The sequence below is a fragment of the Anser cygnoides genome, chromosome Z (assembly GCF_040182565.1).
Source record: "Anser cygnoides isolate HZ-2024a breed goose chromosome Z, Taihu_goose_T2T_genome, whole genome shotgun sequence".
NCBI classification, from domain to species: Eukaryota; Metazoa; Chordata; class Aves; order Anseriformes; family Anatidae; genus Anser; species Anser cygnoides.
In genome coordinates this window covers 63,934,484-63,957,217 of record NC_089912.1, presented here as the reverse complement: position 1 = coordinate 63,957,217, position 22,734 = coordinate 63,934,484, and the positions used below count along the sequence as shown (strand labels likewise).

The 22,734-nt window shown below is 53.0% G+C and overlaps 1 protein-coding gene across 11 annotated transcripts in view; it reads left to right on the top strand.

Annotated features, from left to right (window-relative positions):
• The first annotated feature begins 14,946 nt into the window (after positions 1-14,946).
• ATOSB (atos homolog B) overlaps positions 14,947-22,734 on the top strand; it is a 37,135-nt gene continuing 29,347 nt past the window's right edge. For 7 of the 11 annotated variants that reach the window (XM_013200509.3, XM_013200510.3, XM_048053940.2 and 4 more), the window contains exons 1-2: positions 17,600-20,021; positions 21,028-21,117. The gene's annotated coding sequence lies outside the window, so the exon portion shown is untranslated. Of the gene's footprint in view, positions 15,052-16,427; positions 16,565-17,599; positions 20,022-21,027; positions 21,118-22,734 lie in introns of those variants that run through there. The other 4 variants (XM_048053946.2, XM_066988712.1, XM_048053945.2 and 1 more) reach the window with 4 other exon arrangements.

Genomic DNA, 22,734 nt, shown 5'->3' with positions numbered 1-22,734 from the left:
TTGGCTGCGTATCCTCAAAGCCTGCCTAGCTGCAAGCAGAGCACAACACTGGCTTCCCAGTTAACTCCAGGGGACGTCTGAGTTCCTGCATGCCTGAGGGTAGGATGCCAGATCCTCAGCCTTTCCATATCTCCAGTACTCCTCAGCTTTCAGTGGAGTCTCAGAACTTTTTGGCAGTGAAAGATCAGCTTGGGGTTCTCCAAGCTGTTCGCACACCTCTCCTTGTCCTTCTTCCTTTGCAGCCTTGTTGCAAAAGAAAACCCTTTAGCTGCACAGGAGCTAATCTGTGCGCTAGCCATGTGAGAATTTCTTCACAGATAGGGTGGTCAAGCATTGGAACGAGCTGCCCAGGGAAGTGCTGGAGTCCCCCTCCCTGGAGGTATTTAAGAGACATGTGGGCATGGCACCAAGGGATGTGGTTTAGTCGTGGTACTCGGTGGGTCAGGCTGATGGCTGGACTTGATGATCTTGAAGTTCTTTTTCAACCTAGATTGCTCTGTGATTCTATCATTCTAAATCCATCATGACTGTTCTCCTTTTGCTGCTCCCCATTCCTCTGCCTGTCCTAATTTAAAGACTGAAATCTTTGGAGTATGATTGTCACCTACAGCATCACACAGAACCTGGTACAGCAAATCCCCATCTTCCTTACAGCTTGCAAATGCTACCATAATACAGAAGTTACCTCATCGAAAGCAGATGATGTCACACTTTTTAAAATCATAGTAACGTTATTAGTAAGCATGGCAATCAAGTAAGCATCTTGTAGCTAGGAGCTTTGCTGGGAGAGATGTCATTACCAGCAAGGACTATGAACACTGGCATTATCACAGGTGTTATGAATTCCCTGCAGTTCTGATGGAAGTGTTTTAACGATCTTTGTCAGATCCAAATAGATTGCTTGTGTAAGTACTTCAGCCAGATCCTAACTCCCAAATACAGTGGTTCCTTTTGTGCCTGTCCATCCCCTCCCTCCTTTCCACTTCAGATAGGCTGGAAGAGGGACCGTGCTACTGCAGAGAAACTTTTGCAAGGTAAAATTACCTCCCTCTAAATTAAAGTTGTTCTATGAAATCAAATTCTCTGTGTTTTACCAGATGAAGTGATAGTCTCCAAATGCATCTTTTTCTGTTATTTTTTCTAGCTCTTCCTCTGGACATTGTTGTCATCAGTACAGAAATAGTTTAGTATTACAATTCACTTGCAATATAAGGAGGGAAAAAAAAAAAAACCAACAAAACTTCCTGTACTGTCCTCAGCCTCTTAGACATGGAAAATCTTTCCAGGTCTGTTTCTATAAATCCACAAAAGGGAATAAAAAGTTCACAAATAATTATAAGCAAAGCCCTAAATCCTATTGCAGACTACATCTAAATTCTGCAGCTCACAGTGTGCTCGACTAGCACAGGCAGTACACTTTGTCAGCACTGCGATTTTATTTTAATGGAGAATTTTACTGATATAAAGAGGGGAAATACGGTGCAGCAAGCACACTGACACCCTGAAACTATTCATCTTTCTGAACTAAGACTGAGGTACTCTGCAAATTCAGAAACGAGTCAGAAAATTCAGGCAACTGTACCCCAGGATGCCTAATTTTCATTCTCTGCAGAACAAGAGTTAATTTTCTCTGGCTACTCAAGCTCCAGTCATTGGTTCAGGATCACCTGCTGTTCGATAGGAAGGTTATAAATGGGTGGTCCCTGACTTACTGCAGCTTGCCAGCTGTTTTATACGTGCCAATTTGTTATAGTTTCTCTGTTGAAAGAGCAATCCCATAGATATATTTGCACGCTAAGTAAACTGTGTTTTCCTCTGCTTTTCTTGCTCTTATGCCTATTTTGAATTTTGTATTTCTACTGCTTTAGAATGGATCAAACTGAAACCTGGTGTGTAGCAAACCCACAGGGGCTTTATTTTAAATCAAAAGCTTTAGATCTGTTAAACGATTTTTCTGTTATGCAACTGACAAAAAAAAAATCATCTCAGACCAGGTTTTTGGGGCTAAGCTCTAAAGATAAGGAAATAAAAATGCTTTTAATTTACCCCATGATGTTTGGCAGGAACTGAGTGCTGAATATAGACTAAGCAGTGGATTGATATTCCAGTATTGGGGAGCACCACTCAGATTTCGCTGTAAAAGCAACAAGCTACTAAGCTGGCTTTCACTGGTATTTCTGTTCCGTTTATTCACTAATAAAATGTAACATTTGCAGAACACCTAAGTGATTGCAGGATCTTTTTCACAACACTCCATGGCATCCTACCTGTCGGGGGGAAACATTTCAATAGTATCTTGGAGTGCAGCTTTCCGTAGAGTGGATCACAGCAGACAGTCAGTGCAGTAGCAGTAGAACAACGCATACTTGCACTGGAAGTAGCCTGTAATTACCTCCATTATATTTAAACCAAGATGTTGCCTTTAACATTCTGAAATGCTCAACCTGGAAGATAACTGTGAAATTTTAAAGGCCTGGAAGTGCATAGGACTTCTGCCTCATGTTCTACCCAAAGGAGTGCACCTTCATGTCATGCTGCAGGGCAGAGAGGTGAACAGGGCAGTGAGAGACAGCAATCCCCATCAAACAACCAGCCAAGCTTTGGGCTGCATCTTCACGTATCTTCTTTCCTTTGTCCCCAGCTTGGCTTTTCCTAAAGATGACTTGATAAATCTGGAAGTGACAGTGATCTGTCAATTTAAGGCATTAACCACTGGCTTAATTTTAACCAGAGGCTCCCCCTGCACTGTTCAACCTGTCACCATGCCTGAGTCTTTCCTTTTGGCATGCTCCCTAATGTCCCACTTTGGCCCTTCAAAACACTCTCTGCAGCCATTTCCCCACATAGCATGGGCACTTGGGTAGGGTTTAGTCTTTGTGCCTCAATCTTCCATCCACAAAATGGAGATTGTGACAATTATTAACGGAGGAGGTATTAAAGATAAGGGGTTTCCTGAAGATAAATACATTAGCAAAGATGGGAAGCTCAGACACTCTCACCACATAACCATATCAGACAGATAGCACAAAGAGATCTGCCAGCTTTTAGATTACAAATCCCTGTTCAAAAGGCTGGAGAAGCAAGAAGCATCCTTTTATCTCAGGGAAAAAACCCTCTGTGTAACAGGGCAGCTTCCATGGGAACTGACCTCTCAATTACAGCTGCTCACAGAAAAGTCTTTCAAACACTCATGCAGGAGTCAACAGAAATGAACTCATTTCTCAGGCAACGATCCCAAGCATCCCAAAGACAACATTTCTTGTTCATATTGGGGCTCTTCGTCCTTGAGCACACGTGGGCTGTCATGCGCAGCGTGATGTCTCTATCTGACCAAGCAGCGAGCAGCTAAGCCAGCAACACAGGGTTTCTGTAAAATAAAAACCCTGACAGGGGATATTTTCCCACTATCTGGTCATCTTAGGTCTTGATACGTGCTAGGATTGGTGCTCTCTGACAGTGAACCTTCATTTGGCCAACACGGACACTGCCACTATTGCTGTTCCTCCAAAAAGAGGTGCCTTAACGTATCCATGAGCTGAAGGATGTTCAGGTGCTCTGAAAGCCTTGCCTTAAACTCAGATGATCTTTCTGACCAGCAGAAATACTCCCATTTAAGCCATATTTATTCTTGGCTAAGTTTTATCCTTAAGTAGCTCTCCTTGGCACAGATCTGCCATCTGTGGTGGGGAGCTGGGAACCTCTGGAGTCCGAAGCACTGTCCCTGTGGCCACAGAGCAACCTTTTCACAAACTCTTTGGTGGTCTGCTCCAGTGATATACAGGAATGAGTCAGCAGCTACCATCTCCAGCCTATACATATTCATGCTCTTCTTTATCCTCCGTCCAACTTCACCTTTCAGCTTAAGCAGGGTTTCTCCCTTCCTAGTATTTACCTACTAGGTGCATTTGTAGGCAACTAGCCCATCTCCTCTCCCCATTTTCCTTTGCCAGACAAAAAAAGACATCTTTTCCACTGGCTCTGACTGTATGATCTCTGCTTTGTAGCTCTTTCTTTCTAAGTTAACTCTTTTCAAATACGGATGGCATGTGTTGTACACAGCAGGCCACATGGATATCAGACCAGTGTTTCCTGAGGTTGGTGTCTCACATTCAATGTGTGGTTTGTGAGATGGTCACCTTTTGATTTAATAGGAACATGCAACACTCTTTGTGCTATTTCACACTCCTCTTTGATCTGATTCACATTTAAATGGAGCTGTGGCTTCCCTGTTATAAAGGACGAAAGAGAAAGAGAGAAAGGGAGAGAGAACAACTATTTCACTTTAAAGAAATCACACATTTTGCTTTTCCAAGAGGAGGTGCTTTTATCTTGGAAAGGTGCACAAGCCCTCACCCCAGACAGGCTTGTTTCCTGCCTTACAGCTGTGCCTTCAGTTTTTGTTCTGTTCATGTTAACAGGAGAAGTTTGAGGAATACAGAAGATTATTCTTCAATAGAAAAGCCTAGAGGGAAAGCTTTCCTCTTGCTTTTGTAGTTTTTATTCATTGAAGAGGAATATTTGCAGAGAGAAAAGATGAGCTATTTGTCAAAGCTAAAGGAAAAATTGTTGGCAAATACAGCCCAAGCGATGGGCTCTGAGGAAGAAGCACCACGAGACTGCAGAGGATTCCTCTGTCTGTTTGCCCTGCTTCACCATCCCAAGAGCAGAGTGAAAAGCTGTGGAGTTGCTCACCTTCTAGCACAGAGTGTCACAGGTGTAAAGGAGACCATGCTACCCCTTGGGGTTACTGGGTCCCTCTTGCTTTGCTGGGGTCAACCAGCTGGAATTTCTTCCCTTTGGTGTGATTTCATACCACAGCATATATGTTGTCTGAGAGCAGCAGGGAGAGAAAGGGGCTTCCATACTAAAACAAAAGATGCCTCTGTAAGACACATGGGACTGCATTTATGAACAATATGGGTTTTGTCAGAGGATTTTTATGGTGCTCTTGTAAAATTATTTCCTAGAACAATAAAGTACATAGCAGGGAAGGGCCAAGCTCCCACAGCTTAACAGAACCAGCAGCCTTCTAGAAGTAGCTGGCTGACTGACATTTCTTCTGCTAACAGGCTGGTGAACCCTCCACGCAGGTGTCCATAGGTGCTGCAGTCCAAGCGGCGTGCACGTGTGCCACCAGCTACACGAAGAACAGGGGAAAGCAGTCATGCAGGCAGCCATGCAGGCAGGCTCACCCTCCTCCTTCCTGCACACACACATCCAGCTTTCAGAGCTGCGATAGCAGAATAAAAATAAATAAATGAATAAATAAATAAATAATAATAATAAAAAAGCCCCTTTGTGAACACCTTCTGCCACCAGTCTCCTTGCAGGGGTGTGCAGAGAGCAAGCATTTTGCAATGCTGTCCTCCCAGGTTTGCCCATGAGTCTCACTACTATCACATTTTGACTCCTCCTTTTGTCCCTTTTTCCAAAGGATTTGAAATTAAAAAAAAAAAAAATCCAAATAAAGTAAAATGCGAAGATAAGAGAAGCCCTTCTGCTTCATTAAACGCCCATGCACCACCTAGCACTCTGCTGCTGACTGTTGCAGGTTAACACAAGATTTAACATATCTGTGTCCACAATGCTGCCTGGCTGGCAACTGTGGGGCACTTTCCTTCATAACAGAGCCAGCTGCAGGTGAAGATAAGTCACAGAAGATGTAGCACGACAGCCTGAAAGCTGCTGTTTTTGTGGATCGTAACACTTTATTACAGAGGTTGCTGGACTTCACTGTGTATCCCTGGTGGTAGGTGCAAGAGGATGGGTTTTGAAAGAATAATAAAAATAGAAAATCTTCTCAAAATCTTCCCCAGGAGCTACTTGAATAACATCTGTTTGAACAAGATGAGTTTCACTTAGGGACTATTTCTCTATACTGTTGGCTGCATCTTCGAATGAAATATAGTGATAAACAGCAAATGCAAAAGCAGAATTCAAACTGTAACTAACAACCTGAAATTTTCTCTGTTTCTTGGTCTGGGTATTATCATTATATGATAATTATATGATATATTACATCATATTATATTATATTATATCATAGAATAATAGAATATCCTGAGCTGGAAGGGACCCGTAAGGATCATCGAGTGCAACTCCTGGCACCACACAAGTCTACCCAAAAATTCAGACCATGTGATACATCACATATGCATATGATATATTGCAACCAGAACAGCAGCCTTTCAAGAGCTCTTTAAGTCTCCCAATAGCTGAGGATTAAAAAAAAAATTAAAAATAAATAAAAATTAAAAGTGGAAAATACTGCTCTTTCAACTTCTATTATAAAATGACTAAAAAGACCTTGCTCCATGCTAATGGAAGTCCAACCCAGCTGGTTACATAAAATTGTTTATGGAAATCAGCAAAAGGTGGAGAGAAATAACCTGGCACAGATATGGTTGTTTAAACATTAGAGCTGAGATAAGGGGTCTGCAAGGATCCTGCCACCGTCAAGGTTTGCCTTGGCAGCAAGCTGTGGAAGCGGAGGAGTCCCTGGGTGCTGGGTTGCAGCTGCCAGCCCCACAGAGATTCCTTCTGTGGGGTACTGCATAGGGCAGCCCCAAACCTCACCATAATGCCTCGAGCCCTTTGCGATATACCATGATTTGAAGCCATCCCGCAGCTCCCCTGAGAGACTTGTCCAAAACTACACAAAGGGAAGGAGCAGAGGCCACCAACATCTTCAGCCCCCGCACCTCCACCCTGAACAGTGTCCACATTACCCAGGGGCTATCATTCCCCCCTCGCTTCCCTTCCTTCTCATCTCACAGAATCCCAGAATCCCGAAGTGGCTGAGGTTGGAAGGGACCTCTGGGCCCATCTGATCCAAACCCCGCTCAAGCAGGGACACCCAGAGCCTGTTGCCCATCTGCCTGAGGGGTGCTCAGCTGAAGCATCTCCCAGAGCCTACCAGACCACTGAGGAAATTCTCACTGCGAAATGGCCACAAAAGAAAAATAATCCCAGAGAAAAAGACAGCAGCAGGGTAACACCACTGGGATCAGGTCAAGAGGAGCAGCAGAAAGCAGGGTGATGTAGGAGCGGATGGAGAGCACCTCAGGTCTAGTCTTCCTTCACCTACAGGGAAGTATCTTTCCCAGTATGCTGAGATGACTGTCCTCATTTGTGTAGTTTCTCACACCTGAGCAGAGAAACCACACAGCGTGGAGTGACATCCACCAGTACAAGCTGAAAGGGTCATGACAGAGATGCTCAGCAGAAGGTGAAGCCATGGTCCACCCATCTGGACCAAACCCTGCCCTTGCCAAATTAACAGCTGGGGGTCTAAGGCTTGCCAGGAGGCAGAGGTGTGTCTCCAATGTGTATAAATAAGAAGCCACCAGGAAACAACCTACATGAAACGACATTTGCTTAGCCCAAAGCATTTTTGTACAGTACCAGCTTTGCTTTCCAGCCCTTTATACTTCCTGCTAAGCGATAAAGCCAAGATCCCAAGTGCATGCACTCAACAGAGACCCTACAAGCTTTTTCTTAGGGTCCCAGCATCCTGGCCAAATTCCAGTTGGGTAATTAGATCATGATTAGGTAATTGCTTGCATATGCCATTCCTCTTCCCTGGGGAGCCTGGCTTTAAATTATTTGATGCTTTCAGGACTTCTAGTCATTAGCAAAGCTGTTTCCCTTGCCCGTGGGAGACCAAATGCTGGTGGAGCTTGGGGAATGGCTCCACTGAGCATGGGCTGCCATGGGTAGGATGGGTATTGCCCATGGTAATCAGTGATCCTCCTGACATTTGGGCAAGGATGCTCATTTTGCAAGCCTGCTCATAAAGCTGAGGTGTGAGCAGTAGGACCCCAAAGTGGGAAGATGAACCCAATGTCATTGCTATGCTTAGTGGGTGGGGAAGAAACAGATTGGCAGAGCCACTTAGACATGCTGGGGATCATTTTGTGGTTTACAGATTGAAATTCTTAACGACACTCATTACAACTTGTTTGTTTCCAGATGCTGTTTGCTTTCATGTTCAGAGTTACATGCATTTACATGGAAAATTCTGCCTGGAAAAATGCTGAGTACTGGCAACTGCACAAGTTTAGAAAAAGTCAGCATCTGAAATGCAGGAAATTTTAGGTAGATGCCATAATTTTTTTCCTGTGTTTTGATCCTTAATTGCTGGCTGTTTATACTCCAAGCAATATTTGCGTACACACAAACAAAGCTGCTGATTGCTTGCAAAGATACCCAGTGTTTTCCTTCCATCCCAGGATGTTTCATTCATCATCTGCCTGTCGCCCTACCCAGCAATTCCTCTCTGGCCAGCAGCTCTCTTTCAGCTATCACCTCCTGTTCCCAACTGGTGGCACCGGTGCCGTCTTCCACATTCAGAAGCCACTTGAAAAACGAGCCTTGGCTGACACATCCACAGGCTGGTTACAGCCTGCAGCATCCACAGCAAGCCTGACTGGCAACAAAAAGCCAGATTTTCTGGCACCATGGCCCCATGTGTAAAGCAGAAACAACACAGAAGAAACCATCCCTATCTGAATCCACCTTCCTTTAAGGCAGCCAAGTTTCTGTAGAAGTCTCCCATGATACTACCAAGCAGCCTAAGTGCTGCTTCTGTGTGCAAGCATCTGCTCCATCAGCATCCAGCAGCAATAAAGCACATCCTTTCCCTGCAGGATGTGCGTTGGTGTTGAAAGCCCCAGAGCCAAAGCTCTAACCTAATGTGTTTCTTGGGGGTTGCTTGCAATCTGAGGGTTTATCACAAGGCTGCCCAGTTTGGGTGCTATTTAGGGAGAGTTTCTCCCTGTGGCCTCATCAGTTTAATGCTGACAGGGTGAATTTGTGGTTCAAAGTCTCTAACTGCTCCTTAGGTAGTAAGTTTTAGTGCTAATTATGTCTGCATGTAGGGATGGAGGAGCCAGGATCTCTACCCTACCTCAGCTTCCAAGAAGAAAGAGCAGAGATTTTCTGGTGCTTATGTCAATGTTTTTGACTTTCCCAATAGCAGGAAAATTGGGTTGTGATGCACACTGGAGTCTCTGGCCAAAAGCAGAGCAGAGAGCACAGCTGGGAGCAGGCAGCAGTCTCGCAGAAGCAAACTGAGCCAAAGAAACTTTCTCTTTGCACTCAGGGTTTGCTCAAAACTCATCCGTGCACCTTCTTCCTTGCCATCAGTGCTGAATGCTCTCAGCCTCATCCCTTCTACATTTTTGTATGCTTATATGGCCACCTAGCTGTTTGCAGAGGTGGGATGTACCAGTGCCTTGACCGTGAAGTGAATCAGGAGGCGCTTTTTCTTGACATTGGATTTGTGTAAACCTGTACAACTGCCCCACTTTCCTGTGAAGCTCCTGAGGACATTTTCTATCCCCTTCTTGGTCCTCTTGCTGTCCCAATGCACAGTTAGAGGGCGAGCAGGTATTTTTTTCTCCCTCACTTGTCACCACAGGGACAATGACCATGTTTTCCTTCAGTTCTGTGTCCTCCCAGTTTGTTCCCTTGGTGTCCTTCACAGCAGGCACCCCCTCAGCTTTCTGTGAGATCCCCTCTGGGTCAGGATTCAGCAGGGCAAATGCAGGTGTCGGCAGCATGGGTGTCTGTCTCTGGGCTCTTTCTAATCTTCTTCTACAAAATCAGTGCAAACACCTCTCAGGAACAGTTGCCTTCACTATCCAAAACGTTTTCAAACTAAGTTAGGTGCCCAGAAAGTACCTACTTCTCTCCACTGACTGTAAAGGGAGCCTGGGGTCCTTACAAAGGCCCTTTTCCCAGCTGAATGCCTGAACCAGGCTGACACGGTCCTAATGAAAAAGCACACAAAGCTGCTGCATTTGTCTTCCAGCTCTCCCTGCTCTTCATCCTCTGCTTCTCTTTATCTCCACAGCCTCCACCATCCCTCCACGCCCATCTTGCAACGATCCCCAAATCTGAGCTGCCTCCTTAGCTCAGCCAGCACACTGAAATCCTCATGGTGCTGGACGACTTCTTTTCATTTTCCCCCGGCATTTCATTTCCTTTGGCATTGTCTCTACCTGCTGCCAGGCCTCAGGCTGCTGGATTTGCCTTTTTGCTGTGAGCCTGCACGGCAGCCGCTGGAGCACAGCCTCTGGGGAGTGTGGAGCTGCTGCAGTAACTCAGTCCGCAATGGCTGAAATACGCTCTTTGCCTGATTAAATCTGAACGGGGATTAGTAGTGGAGGAGGAAAGGGCTGCAACTTTAATTCATGAATATTATCCTCTTTCCTTCCCTCACCCACTTAGCAGCAGAGTAGATGCCTGGCTGTGGAGCAGCACGTATATTAGAGGTACAGGGACCCCCGTGCTCCCTGTGTGCTTATTCCAGCTGCTGCCTCTTCTCACAGAGGCCTCCCCTGCAAACCCCCTGTACCAAAACCTTGCCACAATACACTGGTGGAGGTGAAGTGGTGGCTCCTGAGCCAGCCATGTTGAGCTAGATGCCAGCTGCTGGAAGTAGCTCAGTCCTATGGAGCATGTTTAGGCTGCACAGCCTGGGGACAGGTACCCTAAAAGCAGCCTAGTGCCTCCCACCGCCGTGCAGCCACTGGCACCCAGGACGAGATTGTCATGGTCTCTGCTTGACCCGGCCCTTGGGCTTTCACATCCCTGAGCTTTGCTGATTAAACCTACCCTGGCTGTGCCAACAACAGTGCCCTTTTGCCTCCACAGCATGGGTATGGTGGCCAAGGGACTCAACAGCATAAGCTGCACCATCAGGTGATGTTTATCAGCACTAGGTCATTTGGGGAATATGCGTTTTTTCCTCTCTGAAATGAAATCAAACCAGCTCTGCTCACAGGGCTTTGTCATGCAGATCTAAGCGTGAAAGGCAGCCCTCAAAGCCAGAAATTGCTCTGGGGAGCCCCAGACCACTTTCCAGGCATTGCTGCAGCATCCTCCACCGGTGCCATGCAAAGCCCACAGGCGAGGGGCCTGCCTCCCCCATGGCACTGCTCTCCTTTGCTGGTGCTCCAAAGCTGGTGAGACTCAACCAGGAGCCCTGTACGGGCAGCTGGTGGGGATTTTTGTGATGTTTAAGTCTCAGTCCTCCTGAGAGCCCAATGAGGGACTGGGTGTGTTCACTGAAATGAAGGGCTGGCAGGAGAGGGGCAGAGCCAGGCACCGGGAGCCGAAGGGGTTCAGCAAGAGTGGTTTCTTCTTGGGCATCCCCACACATCTGGGTGTGTTTGCACATCTGGGCACTTTCAAGTTGTGATGTTCAGCAAGACCTGAACCCATTAGTGGCAGCAGTTAGCACATCCCCTCCTTCAAATCTGCTCCTCTGCTCCATGGGCTCCTCCCGACCTTGTTTGCTCTGTAGATGCAGATGTGCTTAAGATGCAGAGAGGATAAGATGAACTGTTCGGTGAGGCTTTTCTCCAAAAACTGGGAGCAGTCCCTACCCCAAAGATTTGGTTTTAAGACAAAGGTACAGTGCCTGAAATACAGGGTCCTGCCATGATGGGAAGGGTTGGGGTTGCCCAATGCCTGGATTTAGGATGTCAAAACTCGTATTACTGTACTGCAGAATGAGGGGTAAGCATGCTCAGCGTGAGATCTGCTTTTAAATCCAAAGGAAATGGTGGTTGGTGCAGGCCACTATTAAGGACTAACACATCAGCAGCATTCTCACGTGTCCCTGCTAGAGATGAGCAAACGGAAGAAGGGGAAGGGAGCGCATCAGGATGGCATCAATCCAGCAGCAAGGGCACAGGCAGCAGCTTTGGTTGCCCCATGGACATGGGTAAATCGCAGGCTGGGCCAAGCACCACCAGGAAGATCCAGTGAATTATTCCACATGGGAATACGGTGAGCCCCGAGAGGTGAGACCTGATACCAAAGGAGAACCCCCACCGCATCGTGACTTTGTAAAAACGCTGTCACAGCCCCCTGCGTGTCCCTGCTCCCCGTGGAGGGCAGGGAAGAGCCCGTCGCTCCCCGTGGCCGTCTGTGCTGGCTCCTTTCCCCCTTTCGGCACTGCTCCTCCTTGCTCCGAGCTTCTCCTCCCACGGCTCCGGGCAGCTCCCTGCTGAAAATAAGCTGGGCTGGACTGCCACCTGGTGCCAACAGGCAGCATCCTCTGACCCAGCACGGCGAGGGAAGGCATTTCCAGTGACCCCAAAGGGCCGGGAGGAACCCCAGGGTCCCCCCAGCTTCCAGATGGACCCACGGAGCTCGACCCCTGCCCGGCAGCCCCCTTTGGGACCCCGCTCACCCACCACAGGGGAACATCCCTCCTAGCCACCAGCCGCCACCGAGCCCTGTGGATGGGGCTCAGCCAAAATCTGAGCCAACAGGCACCCCCTGGCCCCAGTGGGAGCATTTCTGCATGGCCTCCACCACTGCCACCCTGCCAAGATGACGTTGAGGGGATGTTTGCCGAGTGCTATCGTGGCTAACACGGCCCCGACGTCACCGTGTGGCGCCGGGCAGCCCTGGCACGCACCGGCACCGGCACAGCCGGCGGCTTGCAACAGATGCTATCTGGGTTGGTAAACTGAGTTTATCAGCTCCTCCCTTGTTTTTTTTTTTTTTGTTTTGTTTTTTTTTTTAAAGCCAGGTAGGAAGGAAAGAACACGTCTCTGCACGGACACAGCAGTGGGAGATGCTGGGGCATGGGAGAACAAGCCTTCCTGCATCTGACATGGGCATGGTGCTGCTCTGCCACAGATGCCTGCACCACTTGCACCCTGTCCAGAGCCATCCCTGGTGCCATCCTTAACCCAAAGCACCAAATTCCCACCTCCAGGCTGGGCCTGGCTGATGCTAGGAGCTGCTCCCCCATGTCTTCAGCCTCAGTGATGTCCAAGGATGGAGCGAGGATTTTGTGTGCCCCAAAGGAGAGAGGTGCACAGGGGTCATTTCCCCAGTGAGCTGGCATGTATGTGCTGGGACTGGGTAGGTTGAGTTGGACTTAATGATCTTGAAGGTCTTTTCCAAGCTAAATGATTCAATTTTGACCCCAGGTGCTGTTCCAGCATTGGGTATGAGGTTGCAGCTGGGCACCCCTGAGCACCACTGCCAAGGGACAGGCAGGGACAGCCCCAGCCCAACCTTCTGCTCAGAGCAGGACATAACCAGCCCAGCCTGGCCCTAACACCACTGCTCATTAAAGCGGCATCAGATCCACCTTTGTGGTAGTGCTGTCAGACCCCCCCTTTCCTGCACGACTCTGAGTCCCAGCAGGCACCCCCAATTCGGGGCAAGGCAGCTCCCAAGCTCGCTTGGGGTGACTTCAGCTGGGTTGCACCCCGATCCCTGCTCCAAGCCACACAGGGAGGACTTCCCGCAGGTGCCGCAAGGCAACACCACTCCTGCCCCCTCTGAGAGAGGAGGAGGGCCGCTTGGGGATGATGCTCTTCGTGCCTGAGTCACCTGCAGCCTTACAGACGTTTCGGTTGAACAGGTAAATGAGCTCGGTGCTGGAGGCTGGGAGGGAGAGGTCCTGCACAGCCGGCTCCTGTGGGGATGACCAGGGGCTCTGGTGCAGCACCACGGGGTGTTGGGTCCAGCATCGCCTCCAAGCACCATGATGGCTGGTCCTACCAGCTCATCCAAAATCTACTGTGATCCCTTCCTGGCTGAGCCCCAGGTCCATCTGAGCCCATCCCTCGCCCCGTTCCTGTATCTCTTTACCTACACGCAGCCGGCCTGGCTGCCGGCACAGGGCGAGGCGCCGGCTCCGACGCGGCACTTTCTGGATGATGAAACCCACCCACACCAACGAAACGCGCGTGTGCACGGGGAGGTCACCTTTCCGTGATGCCAACTAAAACCTCGGCAGGAGCCTGGCTGGTGTCAGCCTGCTAGCTCCCGGCAGCCTGGCAAACCGGCCGGGCTGCTTGGCAGGGCACTCACCCAGCGATGAACTCACCCTGCCGGCACCTCGCCAGCGTTACCCTTCAAAGGGAAGCCCTGCGGGCAGCGGGGCTCCTGATGGAAGGACGTCGTGGCGCCGCACGCTGCCTGGGACACCTCATCTTCCTGGGGAAACACCCCGCTGCCGGCCCTTACAGCGGGAGGGACTCCGAGAGACCGTCAATGATGGCATGGAGCCGTGTGCCAGGGATGGACATCACTCCCTGTGCACAGGGGTGGGACGGCTCATGCAGGACCCTTCCCCTCTCCCCATCTCCTCTGAGCCTCTGGAGGTTTTCCGGCCGTTCCCCAAAGCCCCGCAGTCCTGTCCCTGTGCCCGTCCATCACCAAATGGCCCCGATGGAGGTTGTGGGCAGGGAAGCAGAGCAGAGAGGATGAAAAATCAGAATGTGCCTGTCCGGAGAGCGACCCAGAAAGGGTTAGGCAGTGCTCTCGCCCCACCAAGCCTGTTAGCATGATCTCTGGCGTCCTGCTCCTTAATCCTGCTTTTGGAGCTGAAGTCGTGCTTTAAAAACCAGAGGAGGTTGCTAAGGGACAGCGTGCTCGGCAGGGACATCGCTCGCAAACCCTAAGCGCTCCGAAGCGGGAGGTAAATAACTTGGGGCATTATTAATCCTCCGCTGCCCACACAATGCACAGAGATGTATTATTCCTGTCGAGGACAAAGGAACCCACATCTCCCCACAGCCAAGGAGCTGAACCAGCAGATCGTTCGGATGGGGCTCGGCGGTGACTGAAGCTGTTCCAGTTCAGTTCCTGCTCAGGCCGATAATGGCTCATTAACCATTTGCTAATGCCGAGCTCGTTTCGGCCGCTTCCAGCTGCGAACACAGCCCGTGCCGTGCCCACCGAGTGGCTCCAGCCCATGGGGCACTTCCACAGCCTCTGAAACGTCCCCCATGGGACAGAAGGGGACAATTTCGCCACGTAGGCAGCCCCTGCTGTGACCGAGTGGGGGAACCCAGACAGGCTCTTCCTCCCCGAAACCAGCACCTGCACGTGGCAAGTGTGAAACGCCCCGTGCTGGCCCCAAACCTGCTGGTTTTAGGGCAGCACGACGGCCGGCTGAGCAGCAGGGACAGCTGTGGGCTGATTCACGCTGCATTTCCTCCACACCTCCCTCAAACCCCTGCGATTTCTGCATGGAGCTGCCCAGGCCGGCAGCGGGCTCGTCCCACTCAGGTCTGGTGTCACGAGGGGGTTTGGGGCGCTTTGGTGGGGCTGTGTCTGTGGGGACGGGGACAAACGTGGGGCTGCGCCTGGGGGAGGTCATGTTGGTGGGGCTGGGGGGTGGTGTGTGTGGGGTGGGAGGTCTGTGGGCCAGGAGGCTAAGCCTATAGGGCCAGGACATGCCATGTCCATGGGGTGGGTGTCTGTGGGGTGGGTGTCTGTGGGGCTAGGGGCCTGTAGGGCAGGAGGCCAAGGCTGTGAGGCCAGGACATACCATGTCCATGGGGTAGATGTCTGTAGGGTGGGTGTCTGTAGGGTGGGTGTCCATGGGGGTGGGTGTCCATGGGGTGAGTGTCTGTGGGGCCAGAGGCCTGTTGGACAGGAGGCCACGCCTGTGGGGCCAGGACACACTGCGTCCTTGGGGTGGGTGTCTGTGGGGCCAGAGGTCTGTAGGACAGGAGGCCAAGCCTGTGGTTTTGGGACATGCCGTGTCCATGGGATGCATGTCCATGGGGTGCATGTCCATGGGGTGGGTGTCTGTGGTGGTGCCATGGATCTGTGGGACAGGAGGCCAGGTCTGTGGGGTCAGGACAGGTGGGTGTCCATGGGGTGGGTGTCCACGGGATGGGTGTCTGGGGGGGGGGGGGTTATCTGTGGGGTGGGTGTTTGTGGGGTTGGGGCTCTGTAGGGCAAGGGGCTAAGTCTGTGGGGCTGGGACACCCTGTGTCTGTGGGGTGGGTGTCTGTAGGGTGGGTGTCCGTGGAGCTGGGGCTCTGGGGGGCAGGAGGCCAGGCCTGTGGGGCCGAGACATGCCACGACCATGGGGCGGGTGTCCACGGGGTGGGTGTCCGTGGGGCGGGTGTCCGTGGGGCGGGTGTCCATGTGGTGGGGGTCCGTGGGGTGGGTGCCTGTGGGGTGAGTGTCCGTGGGGTGAGTGTCAGTGGGGCGGGTGTCTGTGGGGCGTGTGTACGTGGTGCCAGAGCCCTGTGGGGCAGCAGGCCAGCTCTGTGGGGCCAGTACATGCGGTGTTCACGGGGTGGTGCCCGTGGGGTGCGTTTCTGTGGGGCCTGGGCCCTGTGGGGCCGCCTCAGGGGTTTTGGGGTCACTGCGACAGCAGCGCCCCCCCCTCCTTCCCCCCCTTCTCCCCCCTCCCCCCCTGCCCCGAGCCAGGCCCCGCCCCTTCCCCCGCCAGCCAATGAGAACCCTCCCCGCGAGGGGCCGCCCCTTCCCCGCTGTCATCACACACCCGCACGTGGAGGGGGCGGGCCCCGCGCCCCTCGCGTCACCACCGCCGCGCCCTCCCATTGGCCTCCCCCACCCTCCTCTCCCCTCTCCCCCAAGCCACCTGACCAATCAGCGGCGCGGAGGCGGCCGGGTGGGCGTGGCCCCGCGGCGGACCCGGAAGGAACGCCCGGAGTCGGGGCCGCGGTGGCGGCGGCGGCGCTGCTGGGTCCGGGCCGGCACCGAAGGGGTTAACGCTCCCCCCCCTCCCCCCGCACCCCCCAGCCGGTTCCGGTTCCAGAAGGTTCGGGGGGCTCCGGGCCCGGGGGGAGGGGGGCGGAGGGGGGGTGGGGGGAGGCGGGGCGTGAGGTGAGCGGGGGGGTGGGGACGGGGGGGGGCAAGGACGGGGGGTTTGGGGTTGAAGGGGTTTGGGGATGGGGGGTATAGGGAGAAGCTCTTCCTGGGGGGTTTGGGGAGAAAGGGGTGTGAGGGACGGGGGGTGTAGGGACGGGGGGTGTAGGGACGGGGGGTGTAGGGACGGGGGGTGTAGGGACGGGGGGTGTAGGGACGGGGGGGGTAGGGAGAAGCCCTTCCTGAGGGTTTCAGGGACAAGGGGTTCGGGGACAAGGGGTTAGGGACGAGGGATATAGGGAGAAGCCCTTCCCAAGAGTTCTGGGGACAAGGGGTTCAGGGACAAGGGGTATAGGGAGGAGGGGTTTAGGGGACAGGGAGTTTGGAGACAGGGAGTTTAGGGACAGGGGGGTTTGGGGACAAAGGGGTTAGGGATAAGGGATATAAGGAAAAGCCCTTCCCAAGGGTTTTAGGGACAAGAAGCTTGGGGACAAGGGATATAGGGAGAAGCCCTTCCCAAGGGTTTTGGGGTCAAGGGGTTCGGGGAGAAGGGATTCAGGGACAAGAAGCATAGGAAGAAGCCCCTCCCGGGGGTTTCGGGGAGAAGGGGTTCAGGGACAAGGGGTTTGGAGACAGGGAGTTTAGAGACAAGGGGTATAGGGAGAAGCCCTTCCTGAGGCTTTTAGGGACAGGGGGTTCAGGGACAAGGGGTTCAGAGACAAGGGGTTTAGGGACAAAGGGTATAGGGGGAAGCCCCTCCCAAGGGTTTTGGGAAGAAGGGGGTTTGGGGGTCAGGGGGGTTGGAGACAGGGAGTTTAGGGACAAGGCGTTTGGGGACAGGGAGTTTTGGGACGAGGGGTTCAGGGACAAGGGGGTTAGGAACAAGGGGTATAGGGAGAAGCCTTTCCTGAGGGTTTTAGGGACAAGAGGCTTGGGGAAAAGGGATACAGGGAGGAGCTCTTCCCAAGGGGTTCAGGGACAAGGGGTTAGGGACAAGAGGGAGAAGCCCTTCCTGAGGTTTTTAGGAACAAGGGGCTTGGGGGCAAGAGATGTAGGGAGAAGCCCTTCCTGAGGGTTTTAGGGGGAAGGGGTTTGGGGACAAGGGTTTTGAGGAGAAGCCTCTCCTGAGGGTTTTAGGGACCAGGGGCTTGGGGACCAGGCTTCTGGGGACAAGGCTATCGGGGAGAAGCCCTCCCCAAGTGTTCCAGGGCGAAGCGTTGCCCGGCCAAGCCCCGCCGCCGTCCCCGTCTCGCCCCGACAGGCAGAGCGGCGCTGGCGTGAGCGAGGCGCGGGGGCCGCCGCGGGACTACGGCTCCCGGCATGCAGCCCGGTGGCCATCGCCCCTGCGGGGTCGGTGCCGTTCGGGTGCCGGGTTTTTGGGGGGGCCTGCTGGCGGAGGCACGGCTCGCCGGGGGGGCTCGGCCACAGGGAGCGAGGCGGCGCTTTGGTTTCGCTGCTAGGGTTCGTCCTGGCAGCTGCCTCGCGGCTGAGCGAAGCGCCCAGGCCGTGTGCGCTGCTGCCGGTACGTGCCAAGCTTTCCCCGTCCCTGCGTCCCCCCCCCGGTCCCTCGGCGTTTTCAGGTCTTGCTCCCTCCTGGGCTTGAGGAGAGGGGAGGAAGCTCCCTCCCCGGGTTCGGCTGGCCTCCGAGGGCGGGGAGGCACATCTGCACTGCTGTCTTCCTCCTTTTTGTCCAGCACCAGCGTCTAGTCCTGGCATGTCCCTGCATAGCAAAGGGCAGAGACACCCAGGCTTGATTTTTTTTATTTTTTTTCCAGGTTTTTCTCCTGATCCTGAGGATGGTTTCAGGGGTTGGGCATTGATCTGGCTCCTGAAAGTTGGTTTTCCTAGACTCCTGACGCTTCCCCAGCCCGGTACCTGCCCTTACTGCTCCGTGCCTGCCCGTGCTTGTCCCCTTTCAGTGCTAGGTCTGGTGGCATCGTCACGCACAGTGTGGAAACGCACAGTGCCTGGGGGGCAGGATGCTTTCCGGGTACAGAGCGAGGAAACGTGTCGTCCCTATGCATGTGGCAGCGGATGTAAAGGGAAGATACAAAGCTGTACGGGTTAGGAAAATGGTGTTCTGGTGTTCTGAGAGGACTGTCAGCATAGCTGCGATCGAGTTATCGGAGACTTCCCTGGCTGGAGGAATTAATGAGTCGGGTTTGAAGCAGGACAGGTGTGAAGGGCAACGCAGGTGAAATCCCAGAGGGAGTCATTTGTACGCTAGCAGATGGCTCGTGGAGGATGTCGTGGGTGATTCTGCAGCGACAATCTTCTCCTGGAGGTTTTGCCTGGTCCCTTGCCATCTCACAGCACAGCCGGGACCCCCTCCCTCCAGCGGGTCGCGTGGGTCCCTGCCCCCGGGTAACAGCTGCGTGTTTCTGGTCTGCTCTCCTGTTTGCAGCACCTGGCAGCTCTGCTTCCCGGGGCAGTCTTCTCTGAGCAGCTCTTCGTTTGTTTTTCCATTTCTCTTGTGCTCACAGGTAAGCGAGCCAGGTTGCTGTAACCTCCAGAGAACCTGACCTCACAGCGTTTGAGGTTTGCTCTAGAAACTATTTTATTTAACTGGGAAGCTGCCTTGCACACATCTTTGTCCTCTCTTTGCTCCTCTCCTTCGTGGTCTCCTTTTCTTGGCCTCTCCAGTGCTTAGCAGATGATTAATTTTCCCCGTTTCTGTCACTATCCCCAGCTGATTGTGAACCCTGTGATAACAGCAGCCGAGCTCGCGTGCTCTGCATCTCAGAGCTGCAGGACAGGCCGGTGGTCTGCAGCCAGAGCCGCCTGCCTGGTGGCCTGGACCACCCCCAGCCGAGCAGTGCGGTGGCAGAACAGCACTTGGATGGAAGCCTGCGGAGAAGTCCTGTGTGCTGCAAGAAGTACAGTCAGCGATTCAGCTGGAAGTGCTTTTAGTAATGAACCCATGTCCCAGGCCCGGGCTGATGCCAACACTGTGATTGTTGTTGGAAGTTAACAGAGACGCAAAGCCCTTTGTGCAGGAGCTGAAGTGATAATCCACATCTCCTGGCCTCAGCCCACGGGGGGGTGATCGCTGCCTTCCTGGGAAGGGTTTTTGCCAGTCCCTATCGGATGGATCGCCCGCGCTTCCTGTGCCACGGCAGCATGTGGGTGGCAGCTCTTCAGCCATGTCTGAGGCAATTCTTGTCCCTGGCACACTCATGCTCACAGCCTTCCGGTGTGGAACAGCAGGGAATCAGTGGAGGCTTTTAAATGTGTATACAAACGTATATATCTTATATATATTTATATGCGCACGCACAAGTTGCTCTTACAAGGGCTTGTTCTGCTTGTAAGGTCTCCAAAACCGTATCCCTGGTGACTTGGTGACCAGCAGCACAGCATCCCAGTGGCATCTCTCCTGGGACACTGGCACGGGTTGACCTCCCAGCTGGGTAGGTGCAGGTAACATCAAGCAGCAGCTTTCTGGGTGCCTTCACGGTCGTTTTATGGACCAGTGCAGCAGGAAGCTGGTGTGTGGGTGCCTCTGTATGTCACGGTGCAAAGGCTGAGCCCGTACCGCTGCAGAGCAGAGCATGGCTGCAGGGGAGCAGGGACTGCCCCCAGCCAGCTTTTGCTGATCATCCGAGTGACCAGGGGAGTGTGAGGCCTGGTTTGGGGGAGGCTGGTGCTGTCCTGGTTTTCAAGGACATCGCTTCTGCACAGTGCTATCTCCGGTAGCCTGTAATTGCAGCGCTGGGAGCCCAGGGAAGAGTCTTAAACAACGCCTTTGTGACAGTTTTGGCTGGCCTCGTGGAGTTTTCTATAAAGCAGTTGTCGCTTCCCCCCCTTTGCTGTAGCCTGGGAAACGCTGCAGCGTCGGGTTTGGCTGGGTCTCTTTGGGTTGCTGAGAGCGCTGAGTCCCCCCGCAGCGGTGTTTGGCCCTTCCTGCCTTGGCTGTGCCGTGAGGTTTGGTGGGCAGCCTGGGGAGAGCAGTGCAGAGGCTGAGCTTGTCCCTAAACCCTATCCCGGTGTGCCCGTGGATGTACAGGCAGCGCCCGTGTGGTGGGGCAAAGCCAAGGCTTCCCCCTGAGTTTGGGGAAGGGAAACGGCGGCAGCGACCTCAGCAGCTGTCTCTTGGATCCATCTCTGGCTCCCTGAGGGAACCAACAGCACATCTGCCTGGAGCAGTGTTGTACACGGGGTGATAACTGGGACCATGGGGGAAGGTTGTAGCCGGAGGGGTGGCTTTAGCCCGGGTGGGAGATATGGTGGGGTCTTCACGATGCTGGTGGTGCTCAGGGTCCCTCGGAGCTATGCGCAGGCCATAAAACTGCTTGGCTTGGAGTGTGAGCCATCGCTGGCCAGCCAGCACTGGGGAGGTCGTCTTGGGGGTGTGGACAGGTTATTTCTCAGATGAATTTAACATGTACCTTTAATGTGTATCACTTGTCTTTCCAGGTGACCCAATGGAGCCAGAACCAGGAGCCCCAAGACCACGCTGCGGGTGCTGAGAGCTGCCTTTCCTGTCTGCTTCAGCCCTGTGCCCAGGTTAGCACTCATTCAATCGTTACCGGCTTCTCTTCCTTCTCCAGGACAGTTTGAGGAACGCTGTGGTTTCCTCCTGCCTCCCCTCAGTACCCCGGGGACAGCTCAGTACAGCGGGTGTCACGGAGCTGCTCACACCCCCGGGCTGTCAGGGTGGCCGAGGGAGCCTGGGTGGGTGTCACCTGCACTGCTAACACTGCTGAACACTGCACAGTCACCAGTCGGAAGCTCAAGGGCAGTGTATTTTAAACCCTTGGGAACTTGCTGTCTGTGGTGCTCGCTGAGCTTGTGCTCCTGTCCACCAGCAGCATGGAGCAGGAGGATTTCCCAGCTGCTGCTCTGCTGCTTGCTGTCCTTCAGCTGAAAAAAGAGGGCTAAGGCTTCACCCAGAGCTCACTACAGGCACGATCCTGCTTTCTGTCAGAACCAGCTGAGCTCTGCCTGCATTTTCCCAAGGCTTTGTACTTCTAGGAGGGAGACTGGCTCTCGGCCATGGTGTATCAGTGAAGAGTTTCTGGAGGACTGGTAGCCTTTGTGTTGCCACTGACCAGAGATGTGAAGGCCTCTGGGAAGGGAGCCTTCACCTGCGCTTTGGTTTTGGAGAACCGCAGCGAGGCTCTCTCTTGGCCCAGAGCTCAGGTGCAGTTTGGCCAGGAGAGGTTTCGTGGGGAAGTCGCCGTTCAGCGCACGTGACTGCCCGGGCTGCGCTTCTCTTCCTCTCGACGTCTGCCAAGGAAGGTTGGGGCCAGGCCAGAGACAAGTGGAGGCTGGGCCTCGGGCCATCTTTTCCTTCCCGTTTCCTTCAGCCTGATGCCGAGGTGGAACCCGCAGGCAGTGAGGCAGGGGTGTAGATTCACCTGGGAGGTTAAAAGGAGGGAAGGAAGGCGTCCTTCATTCCAACTCCCCGTGACATGGGGTGGTGGCAGCAGAGCTGCCCCTTTGTCCAGCTGAGGTGTGTCTGGCACTAACGCCTGCTCCTTGCTGGGATCCTACGTCTTCCTTGGTGATGGAAAAGAGATGTATTATGTGGCTTCGACCAGAGAAGAGGTGTATTTTGGTGGAGCTGCTTGCAGATCCCCATCCGCCAAGCTCTCAATACTCTCTCAGGGCTCACCTTCCTTGTGACAAGAGGCATTTTAACACAAGGATCACCATCTTGGATCCACTTTTTTTTTTTTTTTTATTTAAACTTTTGACCAAATAGTTTGACACCTCCCAAGACAGCAAACCTCTGTGTATGTGTAATGCAACAGCTTCTCCCAATACCTGGCCATAGCATGAGCCTCTTCCCTCTGCCTTGGATATCACCTACCCCAGGTGATATCAGTGAGTTTATATTTGGGCTGAATTAAGTTTGTTAGCTCAGATGAGTGCAGCTGGCAGTAGTCTGGTACAGCTGGCAGACCCTTGGATAGATTTGCAGTGCCTCCATCAGGAAGGGGATGCGATGCCCTGCTGTCAAACTCAGAGCTAATAAAGCCGGGGTTAGATGTTCAGCAGAAAGTGGTCAGCCTAGCATCAGCCAGCCTGCTCTTAGCACGTTTGGGCTGCCATTGCCCCTTGGTCGTACCGGTAGGTCCTCTTTCCACTGGAAACCTCAAGGAAATGCTGCTCCCCCTC